Genomic DNA, 18,164 nt, shown 5'->3' with positions numbered 1-18,164 from the left:
TGTTTAATATAGCCCCCTGGCATAGTGGCAAAGTGCCATTTAATGTTCCCTACATTCAGGAAGGCTGTGATGTGCTTTATGGAGAAATACTTATGTTAGATGACCTTCATTTAGGCATGAGTTGTAATGTCCTTGCCTGTGAATTCAGTGTTGACAATATATATTAAATAAGGTGTCATTACCCAGAAGCACACATAAAATAAGATTATGCTTATGTATTGATTGCTTGATGAGAACATGGCACCAGAGGTTCTCAGGCACGTGGCCCTGTATTTCCCCTAGCAGCACTGGTCCATGTTCCTTAATTCAGTACCTGTGGCTACTTTAAAACATACCTGCTGCAAATAATGAGAGTCAACTGTATATAAACAAGTGCTTCCTTTAGAGTGAGATATATTTATTTCACTAATAAGGTTGGGTTACTAGTGAATATTAAATGCCATCCCAAATAACTAATGAAAAGTATACACATTGCAAGATTTGAGCTCGTCTTTGAAGGCCTGTGAAGCATAGGTATTGCTGGGTCCTGGAGCCCTGTGGGAGGAGGAGGAGCTTATTCAGCAACTGGTCAATTGTGGGAGGCTCTCTGGAAAGTTCTGCTCAGTGATTTCCTTCAAATTTCTTTCTTAGTTGCCACTAGCAGGAGGTTAAGGAGTTGAGAGGAGGAAGAGTTTTGTTTGCTTTCATTAGTATCTATTGTACACTGAATTTACTCCCAGGACATTAGCTTTTGTTTCTTCAAGTTTCTTCAGGGACATATTTTCCTTCTGTGCAACTTCCTCTTCTGACGCAGGAACAATCTGCTCTTTTTCAGTAGGATCATGTCAGTGTGGCAGGAAGAGTTCGTGTGTGTATCGACCTGCCCACGAGCTCTGTAAGTTCTACAGGGTATCTTGGGAGCTTCTTTCCCCTGAATATGCCCCATAACCAGAGAATCTACATCTAAACCCTTAAATTCAGCATTACTCTCTGCATTTTCCAGGATGTGCAGCAAAAATTCAGCATGCTTTTTGGGCCACTGACCCTGTGTCCAGCCCCACTGCTTGGCCTGGGCACACCTACCAACTCCACTATTGTAATGAAAGAGTGATACACATTGCTTCTGTAAAGTGACACTCTTCAGGTACTTGGTGGCTTTTCAAATATGCATACCCTTGGCAGTGTGGGCAGTTTCATAAGTGTTCTTAGAGTGAACACAAAGATTTGAACCTCTTTATTTTTGTGGGGTTTTCTGGGTCAGGTGAATAGTGAACGATTTTCAGAGGTCACCTCTAGCCACTATTGGGAAGAAGAGCAGGAAGAATAGTTTTTTGATGACTATCTTTTTTTCCCTTTCTTTCACTTCTGATTCTACCACTTCCTTTAATGTTTCATTAGGAAAGTCAATGTTGCTCATTATTGATCCCAGTCACCAGAAAATGTCTTCTGTGTTGACTTCCTCTTTTGGAGTGTGGTTGAGAAGGATGTTGTTTGTTTTCTACTCTTATTGTAGCAAACCTGAAACAGAGATAAACTGAAAAAGGGTAAGCAGTAATGCCTGTGTTTATTTTTTATTTGAATTTATTTTAAAACATTAAAATAAATGATGATTCACCATGAATCATTTGTAGCCTTTTGGTGTCCAGCTGATTTTAAAAGAGAAGATTCTAGATACTTCTCTCTGTCCTTTTATAGTAATCCTTCAGGGTAGACTAACATCCAGCTTAGGTTAGGAAGATGTATCCAGGGGTGAATGCCTCAGTGTTTTGCTGCTTAGTCTCTTCCTTAAAGCCTTGTCTCCTTCATAAGAACAGTGGAGATTGAGAGAAGAATGTTTGTAAATGGTGGGTAGTGATGGTAGTGGGTGGTCATGGTTGTAGGTGGAGGAAGAAGTGGAAAAAGTGGAGAAGGTAGTGGAAGGAGGTGGTGGTGGCGGCGGCAGCGGCAATGGATGGTAATGTTGAAGGTGATACTGGTGTATGTGAGGGTCCTGTGTAACCCGCAGTTGGATATAGGTACTGGCTGCCCTTTTCTAGTTGCTAATGTTTCAATACTTTCAATTCCTTTTTCTTTGGGAATTATAGTCCCCTCGTCTCAATTCTTCAGGAATGATTCCCTGGCACCTATTACTATATCATACAATTACGTCTCTGAGACTATAGTAAATTGTATTGACCCAAGCTGGGCCTAATTAGAGTCTTTCTTATGGACATTTTGAATTGGAATTAAGAGATTAAGCTTTAATCTGGACTGTAGCATTGAACAGAAGAGGTCTAGAAGATATGGCATGACCCTCTTTTGCCTGTCCTATGAACTGAGCACCAGCAGGGGACCGAGGGTAGGGGGAAAGCTTGTAGAGAGGAGGGGTGGAGTATATACCAAAAGGGAAGCAGATATGAGAAAAGGTCTGTAATTCCCATTTAAAACATTTTTCCGCAGCTGGGCGATACACCGTTGTCAACTTTCTGTTTAAATACTGAAATATAATTATAATATATTTTATCGTTTCCTCAGATTTACTTAAGTTGATTTTTGTTACTGGCAATTAAATGGATCCTAACAAGTACAGTATGATACCATATTACCTATCTTAAGATTTCTCATTCCATTTTTATTACAAAATTTTAGTAAAATAGCCAAATGTATGGCCCCAGATTATTAATGTTAAGTTGCCATCAGTGTTTCATTCACCTAAGAAAAGAAAAGGAAAAAAGAGTTCTCGAGCATCACCTCTTTGGGGAAGCATTTCCAATTCTAAGTTAGGGGCTCTGTTTAAGGGTTTCCATAGCATAGAGCTTCCAGATAAAATACAGAACACCCATAAACTGCATTGACTATACTTATACTAAAAATTGTTTGTTGTTCACCTGGCGATCTAAGCACAGGGGTCCAAAATCAAGAGTTGTGCATGAGAAGTTGCCAGAGGTTTGGTGTTGCTGGAGCATAAACTTTGTAGAGTTTGAGTAATTAGGCCCCAGAGGAAGGCAGAGGCCAAGTCATAAAGGACCTTTTATCATAATACCTGTCACACTGTGGCGATTATGTGATTACTTTTCTGTTTCTGTCAACTAGGGCAAGTCTTGCCTCCTTCCCGCTTCCCAAGTCACTAGCACTGTGGTTTCCAAACTCTAAATGAAGATTCACTTCCTACAAATGTTTGTTTCTAAATATTGAATATATGAATATTTTGGGTATCCTAAAACATTCACAAAATTGAAGGTTTCAAGGCTGAGATAAAGATAAAATATTTTAAAATTTTATTGATTAACAGTGCAAAAATTTCCTTTGCTCCACGAGAGCCCAGTAACTGAATATGTCATTATGTTTTGCTTTGCCTTATTTTGGTTTAACACTGTGTGATACAGACATTGATGGTGTGATTATAAGTTCACTTTATTTTGCTAATAGATTTTAATAGCTAAAAAAAGATAACTCATAGAGATGTTGATTCAAATACAAGAATGTTCATATACGTAATTGGCTACACTTAGTAAATCATAATATATGTTTTTCAGTCACATCCACTAGCTTTGCCAAAATTTTTGTTTCAGTTCAGCTAATAAGTTTTATTTTCTCATGTCATTCCGTTATTTTTACAAATTATTTTTAAGGTGTTATATTTTTCTATTTCTGAAAAATAGTTCAAAACTCATTACAGTTCATAATTTGGGAGATACAGAAAACTGTTTCCAAGTTTTTAAAGTGTGAAAACATTAAGGTCTTCGTAGTCTACTGGCTCTTTCAGCATTCATGTATTCAAGCATTAATGCTAGTCATTGTCCTAGACTTTGGAGGTAGAACAGTGAGCACACAACTAAAATTCTTCCCTCATTCAGTGGGAGAGGGAGACAGGTAATAAGCAGATAAACAAATATTTATAGTTACGGTAAATTATGTTTGGTGGTGATAAGCATTAAAGAGAAAAATAAAGCAAAAAAGGGATGAATGGAAAGTGTTGAGAGTAATTGCTCTTTCAGATAAGGAAGCCAGGGAATGACTCATTGAAAAGTGATATTTAAGTACAGACTTGAAGGAGGGGAGGGTAAATACGTGGGGAAATAGTCCAGGCAAAGGGAACATCCAGTGCAAAGGCCCTGAGGCAGAGTGTGCCTGTCCTCTTTGATGTATGGCACCAAAGAGGGTAGAGTGGATCAAGAAAAGGAGAATTAAACAGGAAATGATGTCAGTGAAGCACTGGCCAAATCATGCAGGGACTTGTAGGCCATAGTAGAGAATTTGGCTTTTACTCTGAGGTATTTGGGAAACGAATAGATGGCTCTGAGCAGACGAGTGGCATGATCTACAACCTACATACTTAGGTGTTGATAAGGGGACTCGGCTGCTGGGGGCAGTGGTGTGGGGGAGGAGTATGTGCAGGGAGATCCACCAGGAAGCTGTGGCTATGATCTGGGAATGACGAGGAAGTGGCCAGGACTCGTGTGACAGCAGCGTGGAAGATGAGAAGTAGTGCAAATATCAAGGTTCTTACAGTCTACTGGTTCTTTCCGCACCGGTTGTGTTCCTGATGTATTTTGAAAGGAGATCAAACCAGCCTTGCTGACAATTAGTTGTGGGAAGTGTTACAAAGAGAGAATTCAAGGATGGCTCCTAAAGGTGATGACTTCCATCATTTTCAGTAACAATGAAATCGCATGATGGAAACCTCTTCAAACACACCTTTTCAAATATTCTTTCCCATAGAGTGAATTTCCTTGAAAAGTACTTACTTTATCACTCATTGTTAAAGCATTAACTTTATCAGAAAAATAAATAACTTTATCAGTTATGTATTAACTAAATAACAATGGGGTATCTGCAGTGTTTTCCCAAAATATTTAGAAAATATTTTAGAAAATATTTTGGAAAAAAATAAACATCCTCATTTTTTTTACCAAAATAAAAAAGCGTGCAACTGACATTCAGTTGCCACCACCGAAGCAGTGAGGGCATTTTAGAACACCTCCCTATTTGCAAAAGAAAAATGTGAGGCAACTTAAAATTTGACACCTCTTCTTGGTGCTCTGGAATGAAATAACCAAGGGCCACTGTGTAGCATAAAAACTTTTGTGATCACTCCCCGTCTTATTACAAGGATGTATAATGATTCTACTAAATGAACTGTGACCTTGACATTCTGTAACACTTGGTGCTCTTCTGGATTCAATTTCTTTTCTATAATAGTCTGCCTGTGAATGGTGCAATGAGTGCATTTCAGGTGTATTATTATCTTTTCCTAGACTCTTTCCTTCACTCCACTCGATCAATGTGCGTAGGCTCTCCATAAAACATTGTTTTTATTGAAGAAGTCATTTATTAGAACACATATTCTTCCACTCTACTTCCTTCTTTAGTGGCTCACTAAAAAAATAGTCTTTCATGTATTTCATTATTGAGACAGAAACATCTGTACTTTCATTGAACAGTATTATAAATTTTGCACGTTGAGTAATTTTTAAATATTTATTTCCTCAAATCTCCAACACATTTTCTTTAACTATTAATTAAGGAATGAATTTGATTGATTGTTGTATTTAATCTGTGCATTTATTTAATTGTTGATAAATTATTAATACAAGTAGTTGGTTTTGTGTATTATTTAAATCACTTTTACAGTGGCAGGAGAACAAATATTTCACAGATGCTGTGTGGCTTTTTGTCTTCTGTTTGAAAATACTTATTAAGTATTGTATTACATATCAGCGACTTAACATCACTGGAAACTATACAGAGATTTGTATGTACATCCTGGAGACCTAATTTTTTAAATTAAATTTATTGGGCTGACATTCTTGAGTAAGATTGTATCAATACATTTAAAGTGTAAATTAAATAAAAGATAAAGTAGAGTTGTGTAATGTATCATCTCTGTATAGTATTGTGTGCTCACCGACCGCAAATGGATCCATCCTTCACCACATATTTGACCCCTTTACCCTCTCAACCTCCCCTCAAACCCCTTTCCCCCTGGTAACCACCATACTGTTGTTTCTTCCTATGAGATTTGTTTGTTTATTTGTTGCTTTCTGTTTCATATCCCATTGGTGTCTGAAATCATATGGTTCTTGTTCTTTTCTGTCCCATTTATTTTGCTTAGCATGATACTCTCAGGATCCATCCATGTTGTCACAAATGGAAGTATTTCATCTTTTCTTATGGCTGAGTAGTATTCCAGTGTATGTATGTACCACATCTTCTTTAGCCAATCATCCATGGAAGGACACTTAGGTTGTTTCCATGTCTTGGCCACTGTGAATAATGCTGTGATGAACATAGGGATAAATACCAGGTCTGTCCAGAAAACATCCGGCCATTGTTAATATAACAAGGATGGTTTGCGCAACATCAGAGTAACCTGGCAGCCAAGGAGAAGGGACTGGAATGCACATGCATGAATAATGATGACTTCACTGTACTAGTCAGTAGGGATGGTAGATGCCACTGAGTGAGCATGTGTACTGTGTGCCCATCACATTCAAAATGAGTGCGTAAGTAGAGCAACAAATCTGCATCAAATTGTACATTAAGCATGAACATTCCTCTGCAGAAACTATTTGGATCACTGAGAAGGCTTTTGGGGACAATTCAATGAATGCAGCATAAATAAAATTGTGGCATAAATGCTACAAACATAGTCAAGAATTTGTTGAAAGTGATCCACATTCTGGAAGGCCTGCAACAAGCAAAACACCTGAGAATTTTAAACATGTTCAGGCTGCAATCAACAAAGATTGGCAACTGACAGTGTGAGAATTAGAAGCTAATTTAGGGATTCTAAAAATTACTGTGTCTGAGATTTTGATGCAGGATCTTGGCATGAAACATGTCAGGGCAAAATTTGTTTCTGGCTTCTGCTACCAGAGCAGAAGAAACGTCTTCCTACAAATGCTAACAGTTTGATTCGAACCACTACCAATGAACCAGAAGGTCATAACTGGAAATGAATGGTGGGTCTACAGCTATGATCTGGGAATGAAGGCTCAGTCACCCCAGAGGAAGTCACCTGGTTCTCCATGCCTGAAGGAGCAGCAAAACTGCAGCAAGATCAAGACTATGTTAACTGTGGTTTTTTATCACAAATGTTGTCGATCACAAATATGCCCCTCCAGGCCAAACAACTAATAAGGAATACTACCTCATTGTTCTTCATCAGTTGAGAGGTGGAAACAACAAAATCGGCTGCAGCTGTGGGCACCTGGTGATTGGCAGCTTCATCAGGACAACACACCCTCTAATGCATCACCTCTCACACAGAGTTTTTGGAGAAACATCAAATCACCCAGGTGACTGAGACCTTCTACCGCCCAGATTTGGCACCCTGCGACTTCTGGCTTTTCCTAAAACTAAAATCACCTTCGAAAGGGAAGAGATTTTAGACTGTCGAGATTAAGGAGAATATGATGGGGCAGCTGATGACAATTCCAACAAAGGATTTTGCAGAGTGCTTTGAACAGTGGAGGAGATGCTGGAAGAACCGTGTGAGGTCCCATGGTGCCTACTTTGAAGGGGACTGAGGTATCATTTGTCCCATGTACAATGTTTGTTGTACCTTGTATCTTGTTCAAGAAATGTCTCTGTTTTTCATATTACATGGCTGGATACTGTCTGGATAGATCTCATATATCTTTATTAATAAATGTTTTCAAATTTTTGGAGTAGATATCCAGAAGAGGGATTGTTGGGTCATATGGTAACTCAATTCTTAATTTTTCTGAGGATCCTCCATACTGTTTTCCATTAGTGACTGTATCGGTTTACATTCCCACAGTCAGTGTATGAGGGTTCTTTTTTCTTGGAGACTTAATTTTAAAATGTCTTGCTAATCACATTGGCTTTATAGTGAGTGTTGTTAATTGCCCTTTTAAAGCCCCATATCCATTCAGAATGAAGCCACTCATAATAATAGTGGATGTAAACCAGTATTTCAGCTAGTCTTAAAGACAGTTTCATATGTTGGGGGCTAACGGCTTGTCAAATGTAGGGTCAGCATTGTTTAAACCTCATAAAGCTGCTGACAAAGAGCTAATTTTCAAGATTCTGGAAGCTTGGCAATGTTCCCCTCTTTATTTCTGTTATTCTTTATTTGTTTCTCTGTAAAGAAGAAAAGCAAAACTCTTACAAGCAAAATGGACCCTGTGCCTGTCTTTGGCAACAGCCGTAGGGCAANAAAGACAGTTTCATATGTTGGGGGCTAATGGCTTGTCAAATGTAGGGTCGGCATTGTTTAAACCTCATAATGCTGCTGACAAAGAGCTAATTTTCAAGATTCTGGAAGCTTGGCAATGTTCCCCTCTTTATTTCTGTTATTCTTTATTTGTTTCTCTGTAAAGAAGAAAAGCAAAACTCTTACAAGCAAAATGGACCCTGTGCCTGTCTTTGGCAACAGCCGTAGGGCAACTGAGGAGACTTAATCTGTCTGAAATCAGCGGAGAAGAATTTTAGGCAATAGAGTTGAGATGAAAAGCTTTGGCTCTGCCTTCAGGGGCCTCTGCAGGGCTTATCAGTGTTTTTAGTCTTTTTAGTCTTTTTCAAAGAACCGACTTTTGCCTTTGTTGTTTTTTTTTCTAGTTAGGGTTGTTTCCTAGTTCACTTCTCTCTTTTTCTCTTTTTTGTTTTTTCACTGATACTAAATTGTTTTTTATTGCTGTTCAAGTGCAGTTGTCTCCATTTTCCCTTCACCCCAGCCTTGGCCCCTCCCACTCCCCACCTCCCACCCTCTAACCGGCCCCGCTCTGGTTTTGTCCGTGTGTCCTTTCTGTATGTTCCTTGATGACCCGTTCCCTTCTTTCCCCCGTGATCTCCTCTCTTCTCCCCTCTGGTTTCTGTCAGTTAGTTCATTTATTTCTACTCCTATTGTTATTTGGTGCTTTCTCTTCCTTTCTTTGGATTTATTTCTCTATTTTTCTAATTTCTTGAGATGAGTATATAAATAATGAATTTGCAATTTTTTTTAATATAGCTTTAGCCACATTTGATTATTTTTTTATTTGTCATCACCACATCACTACTGAGGTCGAAAACTTTTTCCTGTTACCCTTGTGATTTATTTTTTGACCCATGTTTAAAGGTGCACTGCATAATTGTCAACATTTGAGGATTCTCTGGTTATAATTTTGTATTAATATCTAGCTTAACTGAAAACAAGCTAGGCTGTATTTCTATTTATCAGTGAAGGTGCTATGATGATTCAGTGTGGAAGAAAAAGTGTTTTCAACAAAGGTTGCTGGAACAAAGGGGGGTGAAATTGACTTCTTACCCCTACCTTACATTGTACACAAAAATTAATTTGAAAGAGATCACAGACCTAAATGTAAACCTAAATGTAAACCTAAAACTATAAAACTTCTAGAAAAAAACATAGGAAGATCTTCTAGACTTTGACATAGGCAAAGATTTCTTGAAGGATACCCAAAGCAGAGTGTATTTTTCTTTACATAAAGAAAAAATGGTGTTGGTACTTATAAACATTAAAAACGTCCGCCTGTTCACCAAAAGACTGTTAGAAATTGAAGAGATAGCCCTGGCTAGTGTAGCTCAGTGGATTGAGTGTGGGCCTGTGACCCAAAGGGTTGCTGGTTTTGATTCCCCATCAGGGCACATACCTGGGTTTCGGGCCAGGTGTCCAATAGTGGGTGTGTGAGAGGCAACCACACACTGATGTTTCTCTCCCTCTCTTTCTCCTTCCCTTCCCCTCTCTCTAAAAATAAATAAATAAAATCTTTTAGAAAAAAGAAATTGGAAAGATAAACCACAGACTGGGAGAAAATATATGTAATACATATATCTAACAAAAGGACTATGATCAGAATATATTTAAAAACTTCTATAAATCAGTTTTTAGTTTATTTAATTATTGTTCAAGTACAGTTTTCTTTTACTCCCTACAATTTTAAAAATGGATAAGAGATCTGAACAGACATTACACAGAAAAAGATACACAAAAAAACTACCATCATTCGTCCCCAGGGAAATATAAATCAAAACCTCACACTAGAACGGCTCAAACTCAAAGTCTGCCCACACCAAATGCTGACAAGGCAGTGTAAACTAGAACTCTCAGGCATGATTGATGGGAATGTAAAGTGATACAGCCATTTTGGAAAAATATTTGCCAGTTTCTTATAAATTTAGATGCTTATCAATCCTGTAATCTAGTAGTTCTACTCCTAAGTATTTACCCAAGAAAAATAATATATTCACAAGTAGACTTGTACAAGAATATTTATAGTAGTTTTTTTTCATAATAGCCCTAAATGGAAACAACCAAATTTATCCATAGGAGAGTATATAATAAGTTGTGGCATTTTTATATAATAGATTATTTATTGATGAGGAATAAAAAGGAGTAAACTATTGATAAACTCAACAGTGTAGATGAATCTCAGAGACATGCTGAGTCAATAAAGTCAGACACAAGGGTACATATACCATATGAGCCCATTTGTATGAAGCTCAGGAACAGGCCAAGTCAACCTGTGGTAATAGAAATGAGAACAGTGTTGTGTGTGAGATGTGGAGATTGACTGAAGGGGGCATGAGGGAGCATTCTGGAGTGATGGAAATGCTCTGTGTTTCTATTTTGTTAGCAGTCACATAGTTGGATTTCTTTATCAAAATGTGTTAAATTGTACACCTAAGAGCAGTCTGTATTTTACTGTTTGTAAATTTTCCATCAATTTAGACCCTGGCTGGTGTAGCTCAGTGGATTGAGCACGGGCCTGTGAAGCAAAGGGTCGCGGTTCGATTCCCAGTCAAGGCACATGCCTGGGTTGCAGGCCAGGTCCCTAGTATGGGCTGTGCTAGAGGCAACCATACATTGATGTTTCTCTCCCTCTCTTTCTCCTTCCCTTCCCCTCTCTCTAAAAATAAATAAATAAGTAAAATATTTTTAAAAAATTTTTCCCATCAATTCAAAAAACTATACTGTTTTTGGCGCTGGCCAGTGTGGTTCAGTTGGCTGGGTGTTGTCCCACAATCTAAAAGGGCAAAGGTTTGATTCCCAGTCTGATCACATGTGTGGGTTGCAGGTTCAGTTCCCCAGTCAGGGTGTGTGCAGGAGGCAACTCATTGATGTTTCTCTCTCACATTGGTGTTTCTCTCCCTCTCTTTCTCCCTCTCTTCTCCTCTCTCTGGAATCAATGAAAGAAAAAAAATTTTAATAGAAAACAATACTATTTTTGTAATGTCCTATGAATCTATATTATTTCAAAATTGTAGGTTCAGAAAGTACACTGCGATTGCCATTTGTTTAAACTATTGGGGACTTACTCTATGACCCACATGTAATTAATTTCTGTAGGTATTTCATGTAAGTGTTGGGTACAGTATTCTGGAGCGATTACTTCAGTTGAGTTCATAATCGTGTTCTTCAAATCTTTTGTATCTTAATTTTGGGGGCTTGTTCTGTGAGTTAAAATATTTTATAATCTTTACAACTCTGAGCATATGAATTATAGATATTTTAAAGACCATATCCTATGACTCTGTTTGGGTCATGTCTGGGGCTGTTTTTATTGTCTCTCTCTTTCTTGAACTCATGCCCTGGTATACCTAGTAATTGTTGATTGACTCAGACATTCTGTATAAAGAATTGAGATCAGGGGTGTCAAAATCATTTTCACCAGGTTCCACATCAGCCTCACAGTGGCCTTCAAAGGGCCAAAATAATTTTAGGACTGTATAAATGTAATTACCCCATAACTGTTGAGGAGGTGAAATTACATTTGGCCCTTTGAAGGCAGCCATGAGACTGATGTGGCCCCTGGTGAACATGAGCTTAACACCCCTGCTCTCGATGATGGTATCCTTCTCCATGGATCCTTTTGCTTCTGATAGTCAGTTAGAGTAGGACAGACTGCCTTAATCCAATGGGGGACTGAACCGATCAAAGGTCAGTTGTGGTATTCCTTCAGGCTTTCATGGTAGGAGCCAGCCCTTCAGGGGTCCTAAATAATAGCAGGGACTATTTACCTGGTCTTTTCCTTTTTGGGGTGGACCCTGAACGTTAATATTAATTCCTCCAACATCATGAAACTGTCCCAAGCTCTGTTGAATTCCCCAGCCTCTTGGCACTGCTTTCTGCTTGGTTTGCCTCATTTATCAATTAGCAAGTGCTTAGAGAGGCAGAATGTCCAGCTCGCTTCTCTGCATGTCCCTTCTCTCTGCGATTTCTTTAGTCTGCCAGGAGCTTGGCTCACTTTGTGTGCCTCTAAGCAGCTGCTTTCTGCTTGGCCTCTCAGCAGTTCTGGAATGTGCCTCTTTAAGATCAGTGGGTGCCCTGAGAAGAAAAGTGCTACCATGACTTAATTGTATTTCTCTTCTCCCTAAGACCTTGGCCTCTCATGCCCTGCCTGCCTTAGTAGCTCTCCAATGTCTTTAAATAGGTTTTCCAAATATTTTTTATCCAGCATTTTTCTCATTGTGTTCAGTGGGGAGGTGACGGTCTGACACAAGCTAGCCTCCCAGAGCCAGAACTGAGACTCCTTCTCTAAATCCACACAGTGGTCTCCCCACAAGGGCCAGACAGCCATTGTCAGCCTGAGACTAGACGAGGTTTCTTCCAGTATCATTGTCCCAGAACATTGTCTTCTTATCCTGGGCTTTGCAAAGGGCATGTGTGAGTCTGGGGTTGGTGCCAGACATTTCCACTTCAATTCCAGTTAAAATCTAGTCCTTCCGCCATGGTTTTCACTCTGGCCATGTTTAGAAGGTGTCATGCACGCCCTCCCAGAGGGCATAAAAGCAGGGACCTAGTTAACTCGGTGATTGGTATTTGAATAAAAAGATGCTTTTGATATCTCAGGAGGAAGAAATAATCTAATGATTACCACCATCACTTCTTCTGGGTTGCATTTGTGTCTTCTAGTTCCTTGACTTTTAGCCAGACTGCCGCGAAGAAGGAGAGTTCCATGTGTCAGAAGGATGGGAGCCTCCACATTCGTGGATGTGACTCTTTCAGTCCCTTCAAAAGTGGAAACAGTTTGTAATAAATGTTACTGAGGCCCTAGAATAAATTTAGGCTAAGGAATGCAAGTTTAATATTATTAAATTTCACTGGAAATCTCAGCAAAAAAACTCTTTTGCACTGGCTTGTGCCACACAATGGAAAAGACATTCATTTTGAAGGTATTCCGGGAACAGATTGAAGATATATAACTCTTGATGTTTTGTGTTTTCCCCCAACAGTTCACAAGAGCCGTGATTCCCAGGCTTTCTCGAAATGTACCTCATTTTCTGGCACACTCACCACTGAAGGTCAATTCTCCTTTTGACAAGAAGAAAATTTTGGTGGAGAGCTACCCAACAGGGAAAGCGCACGTGGCTATTAAGGTGGGTAAGTCATTTGTTTTGAGGATGGGGAGGGTGGGAAGGAGCTTCTGGAGAAAATGCTAAAGTGCGTTTCCTGTATTGTGAGTGGGACTTTAGAAATGGGTAGCACACATTTCACTGAATTCCAAGTTCAAGATCCTTGTTGCTGCTGATCTTCTAATTCCAGATTTAATTCCCAGCCCTTCTACTACCAGCTGAGTACGCTTAGACAAGCCACTTAAATTCTCTGAGCCCCAGTTCTTGCCTCTATAAAGGAAAATTTCATATGAGAATGTTTTGCAAATGGGAGAGAGTAATATAAAAATGCAGTTTATCTGGGGGGGAGGGAATAGGTGGAGGTGCAAGAGGGTATAGGGGGATCAGTGGTAATGGCAGAAATTACTGTAACATGTAGTTATCATTGTTTATTGCTTTGCTGCTGTTAAAAATCCTGTGGAGTAGCCAGTGGCCCGTGTCTCATGGTGTGTGTGGACCGTAGAGCCAGGGACTGCGAACACGGGAACTTTCCCTCCTGCCCCCCTCCCCTCTAAGCACAGCGTCATGCCGTTCTTTTGGCTGCAGATGTCTACTGACTACTTTTGGAAGTTAGGGGAAGAGATAGAAGTAAAAGACAAGAATCAAAGGAAAGAAAACACCTGCATTAGTTGTTATGGCAAACACTGGTTAATTAAAAATAAAACATGGATTTTTAAAAACCCTTGTTGAGCACATATTCTGACCGAGGTGCTGCTGTAGATACTTGTTCCTTCATGGAGCTTATGTTCTGGCAAGGAGAGGGACAGATTGTAAATGATGCACATAGTAGAGAAAGAAGTAAATTACTAGGGTATTAGAAGCCAATAAGAACATAGAAAAGAGAAAAAGTAGGAGTGGAGCTGAGCAAGAGGATTTGGGGGTGCTGGGTGGGACAGGGGTACGAACTGCTGTGGTAAATGGGGGGGGCAGGGTTGGCCTCTGTGAGGAAGACAGGCAGTCAGGGTTAGCCCTGGGCATGGTCCAGGCAGAAGAAGAAGCTGATGCAAAGGCCCTACCTAAGGAAGGAACATGGTGGGGCATTACAGACAGAGGGCCAGCGTTCTGGAGCAGATTAAATGGGGTGGGAAGGGCGGGGAGAAGTATTAGGAGATGAGTTTGGAGAGGCAGTATTGGCTCTAAAGGAAATGCTATTTCCTTGTTTTAGATGTGTAAGAAAAATCACCTTTTTTTCCTTTTGATCTACCTTGTTTATTCTCAGTCTGTTTTCTCTGCGATGGAAACACGCAAGCGCACACACACTAAATAAATTACAGAACAACCACTTTTAGGGTCCTGTGGCTGCCATAACACAGTACCACAAGCTGGGGGCTTAAAACAACAGCAATTTATTGTCTCCTAGTTGTGCAGGCTCAAAGTCCAAAGTCAAGGAAGGGCCATGCTCCCCCTGAGACATGTAGGGAGGAATCATTCCTTGCCTCTTCTTGGCTTCTGGTGGTGGCCACCAATCCTTGGTGTTCCTTGGTCTGCAGCTGTGTCACTCCAGTCTCTGCCTGTCTTGTCACGTGGCATTATCTCTGTGTGTTTGTCTGTGTGTGGCGTCTTCCCTGTTTTTATACACATACCAGACACATTGGATTGAGGGCCCGCCCTACTTCACTTTATCTATTCTATCTAGAGCAACTGGGAGTTAGGACTTCAATATATCTTTTGAGGAAACACAACTCAACCTATAACAGCCACCTTTAATAATAGACAATAAGTATTACTGGTTCCATCTTACAAGTGGGGACACAGGCCCAGAACGCTCACCTGACGTGCGCAAGGTCAGAGTCAGTAAGCAGAAGAGCCGGGTCCGAGCACCTTGACGGTGCTGCTCCTCCGCCACTGCGGCAGTGAGGTGAGGCTGGAGGGGACAGGGAATCCCACGCATACAACATGGCAGTCCCCATCCGCATGGCGCTGCCTAATACATAGCTCAAAATTGACGCTCTATTTCAGCGTTCCCGTCGGTGAGAAAGAGACGTCCCTTCCGTACACCACTCCCCATTCCGCATCTCGTTCCATAGCGTGACGAATGTAGGACACGGATGCTTCTTCGTTCCTTTAGGAACTTTCCCAGAAAACGAATACTGCAGTGTCTGTGGTGTGTGAGCATTTTGTGACAGGCCCATGTTTTGTTTTGTTTTGTTTTTCCTCGCACAATCTAAGAAAAAATGTATGGCTCTCTGAGTTGGGTGGAATATGCCAGTGGAAATAGGGGATTCGAAAACATTGAATATGGTTTGCTTTCTCATTATATTTAACAATTCCTTCTTAACTTGGAATTTGTCTAACCACTTGTGAGCCTGAAGTCAATGCTAAAGCCTTATTTCAGGCTTGGCCTTGCGGAATACACCTGAGAAAAGGAAGGGCACGCTAAAACACAACGGAACACTTTTCCATGAGTCACAGTGATGTGCGACATCCCTGGGCTGGGCTAAATGCTGTGCAGCCACCAAAGGCTGCAGTCCCACAGGAGTGTCTAAATCTCAGTCATGATAAGCAAACGCTTAAAGCCAAGCCTTAAGTCTGGGAGACGAGACAAAACCATGGTTGGAAAAAAATGCTACAAGGTCAAAACTGGGAAGATCAGAGCTCTATCAGGAAGTAGCGTGGTGGACAAACTGAGTGGTTCTGAAAATGGGGTGAGGGTTTGGAAGGCCTGTTTGTCCATGGCCCTAGCTGCACAGTGTGACTGTAAATATGGCTGTTAGTCATTTTTTGTTGTGTTACATAGTCTTACAGTTTCTTTTCAAGGTTCCTTTTTTTTAATCTCTGTTCTCAGTATGTTTTTATTCCCCCTAAGTTCTCCGGCTGACTGCTTTGGATCTTTGCGTTGAAGCATATGTTTTTCTTAGTATCAAAAGGAAGGGGGGAAAAGCTGCCTGTCTTCGAAAGAGGCTTCTACTTTTTGTTGAAATCGAGTTTCCTTTTAGATCCTTAAAGTGTGTGGAAAGAGCAAGGTCTTTCTCTTTTTCTACTGAGTTAAAATGACCCCCAGTCATTGTCCGATGTCACCACCACTCCCCAGAACTGGGCTGGATCCCAGGGGTCTGCCAGGGGGCTTCGCAGTCTAATAAACACAGGTGCACCCCACTGACTTTTGATTGTGTGGCCGGCACTTTGCAACTACAGCGAAACGGTCGCTGCTGCTGCTGCTGACTGTGAATGGCCAGGCAAGTCAGGGGTCAGTGGTTTGAATTACTTCACAGCTACAGACGTTCTGGGAAAAGACTAGGCTTTTCACAGGAAAGGCCAAATGGTGACAAATATTAGAACTTAGAAACCTATTTAATCCCTCTTATCACTGTGGAATAGGAACAAAATATTTCTTATTTCCCAAAAGTGGTAGATTGTTGAGCAATGAGAAACAGTGAAGCCTTTAGTTAGAAAACATTTTATTAAAAAGTATTTATTAATTTTCTGTTTGGGTGAAATTCATATAGCATGAAATTAACCATTATAAAGGTGAACGATTCATTGGTACTTAGTGCTTTCGTAATATTGCACGACCACCACCTCCATTTCATCCCGAAACATTTCCATCACCCCAAAATAAAACACAGTACCCATTAAGCATTTACTCTTCATTGCCCCTGCCCCTCAATGACCCTGGCAATTACCAATCTGCTTTCTGTCTCTATGGAAGACAGAAAGCTGGGGTGCTATGGGAGTGTCAACATCTCTTTAATTACAACCTCCAAGAAGAAAGCCTTCAGGAATACCTGCTTCAGGTTTGTTCCTGGGTAGGGGCGGGGGGCCAGGGTTCTCTTCAGAAGGCAGATAGCAGTTTGGGATTCAGCTGCCTAGTGTGTGAGGATGCAAAGGGTTCAACTTGACCTAGCTTCAGCTCTCTCCTGAGACTCAGCCTCCTCCAGCACCTTGTCCCCCCACCCCCAATTTATGTCATTGTCTAGTGGTCTGAACACCAGTTTATCCCATCATCCAAATGAACCTGTAATTGATATTTTGGCATTGGGATAGCTGGAGATTATGTTGCTAGCCTAAGCAACAAAGCATAGTCTCCCCCCAAGGGAGTTAAATGATACCAGCCGTTGAAGATGAAAATTGGAGAAATACTTTACACTCTCATCTCTTGGGGAGGCTGATCATCCCCCCCTTCTCTTCTCTGCCCGGTGAAATATAGGCTACTCAGGGAGGGCTCTGGGATGCAGACAGCAGAGGCTTGAAATAAGATTCCTCTCTCCATCTGCCAGACGTAACCCAAGATGAGTTGCACAGATGAAGCTGGCAGAGAAACAGAGACCTGGATGTCAAACAAGGTTCGGAGGGGACCAAAGTTCTAGCTAAAGCCATTTGTGGGAGCAAAAGCGTCTGCTGGTCTAATAATGCAAAACCCAAGAATTAAATCGGTGCAGTGCTAGTGGTTTCAGCCAGTGCAACCTCAGTAAGTCTCTTTAGGCCCCTGTGAGTGTTAGTAACGAGCGCTCTGGGACATTTAAGTACAGGACAGATTATGGCTTGTCTCCTTCAAATGGTGGTTATCAGGTACTGTATTATGTGCTAGGTGTGACCTAATCATCAACTATCTGTTCTAAAATACATCTTCCAGGAGCCTGAAGATGGCACTTTTGGCTGAATTAATTGGTTTGACAACTTAGAACAGGTGGAGGAGATGAAATGGGGGATGTTTTTGTTGATTCCTTTCCTCTCCGTCCCTCCCTTCCTCCCTCCCTCCCTCCTTCCCTCCTTCCCTATCTCCTTCCTTCTCTCATCTCTCCCTCTCGCCATTAGCAGGGGACTTGTTCTGTGCCAGGCACCTTGCCAAGGGTGAAGGATATGCAGTAAGATCCTGCCATCCAGGAGTTCATGGTCACTCTGTC

The 18,164-nt window shown here is 40.8% G+C and overlaps 1 protein-coding gene across 2 annotated transcripts in view; it reads left to right on the top strand.

Moving 5' to 3' along the window:
* CRACD (capping protein inhibiting regulator of actin dynamics) overlaps window positions 1-18,164 on the top strand; it is a 241,544-nt gene that overhangs the window by 105,668 nt on the left and 117,712 nt on the right. For both annotated transcript variants that reach the window (XM_037034085.1, XM_037034088.1), the window contains exon 2: window positions 13,162-13,305. The gene's annotated coding sequence lies outside the window, so the exon portion shown is untranslated. The remainder of the gene's footprint in view (window positions 1-13,161; window positions 13,306-18,164) is intronic.

The sequence above is a fragment of the Sturnira hondurensis genome, unplaced genomic scaffold, assembly GCF_014824575.4.
Source record: "Sturnira hondurensis isolate 20B ecotype Veracruz unplaced genomic scaffold, ASM1482457v3 Scaffold0022017, whole genome shotgun sequence".
NCBI classification, from domain to species: Eukaryota; Metazoa; Chordata; class Mammalia; order Chiroptera; family Phyllostomidae; genus Sturnira; species Sturnira hondurensis.
The sequence above is the reverse complement of the archived record's forward strand: the minus strand, read 5'-3'. Positions and strand labels throughout refer to the sequence as shown.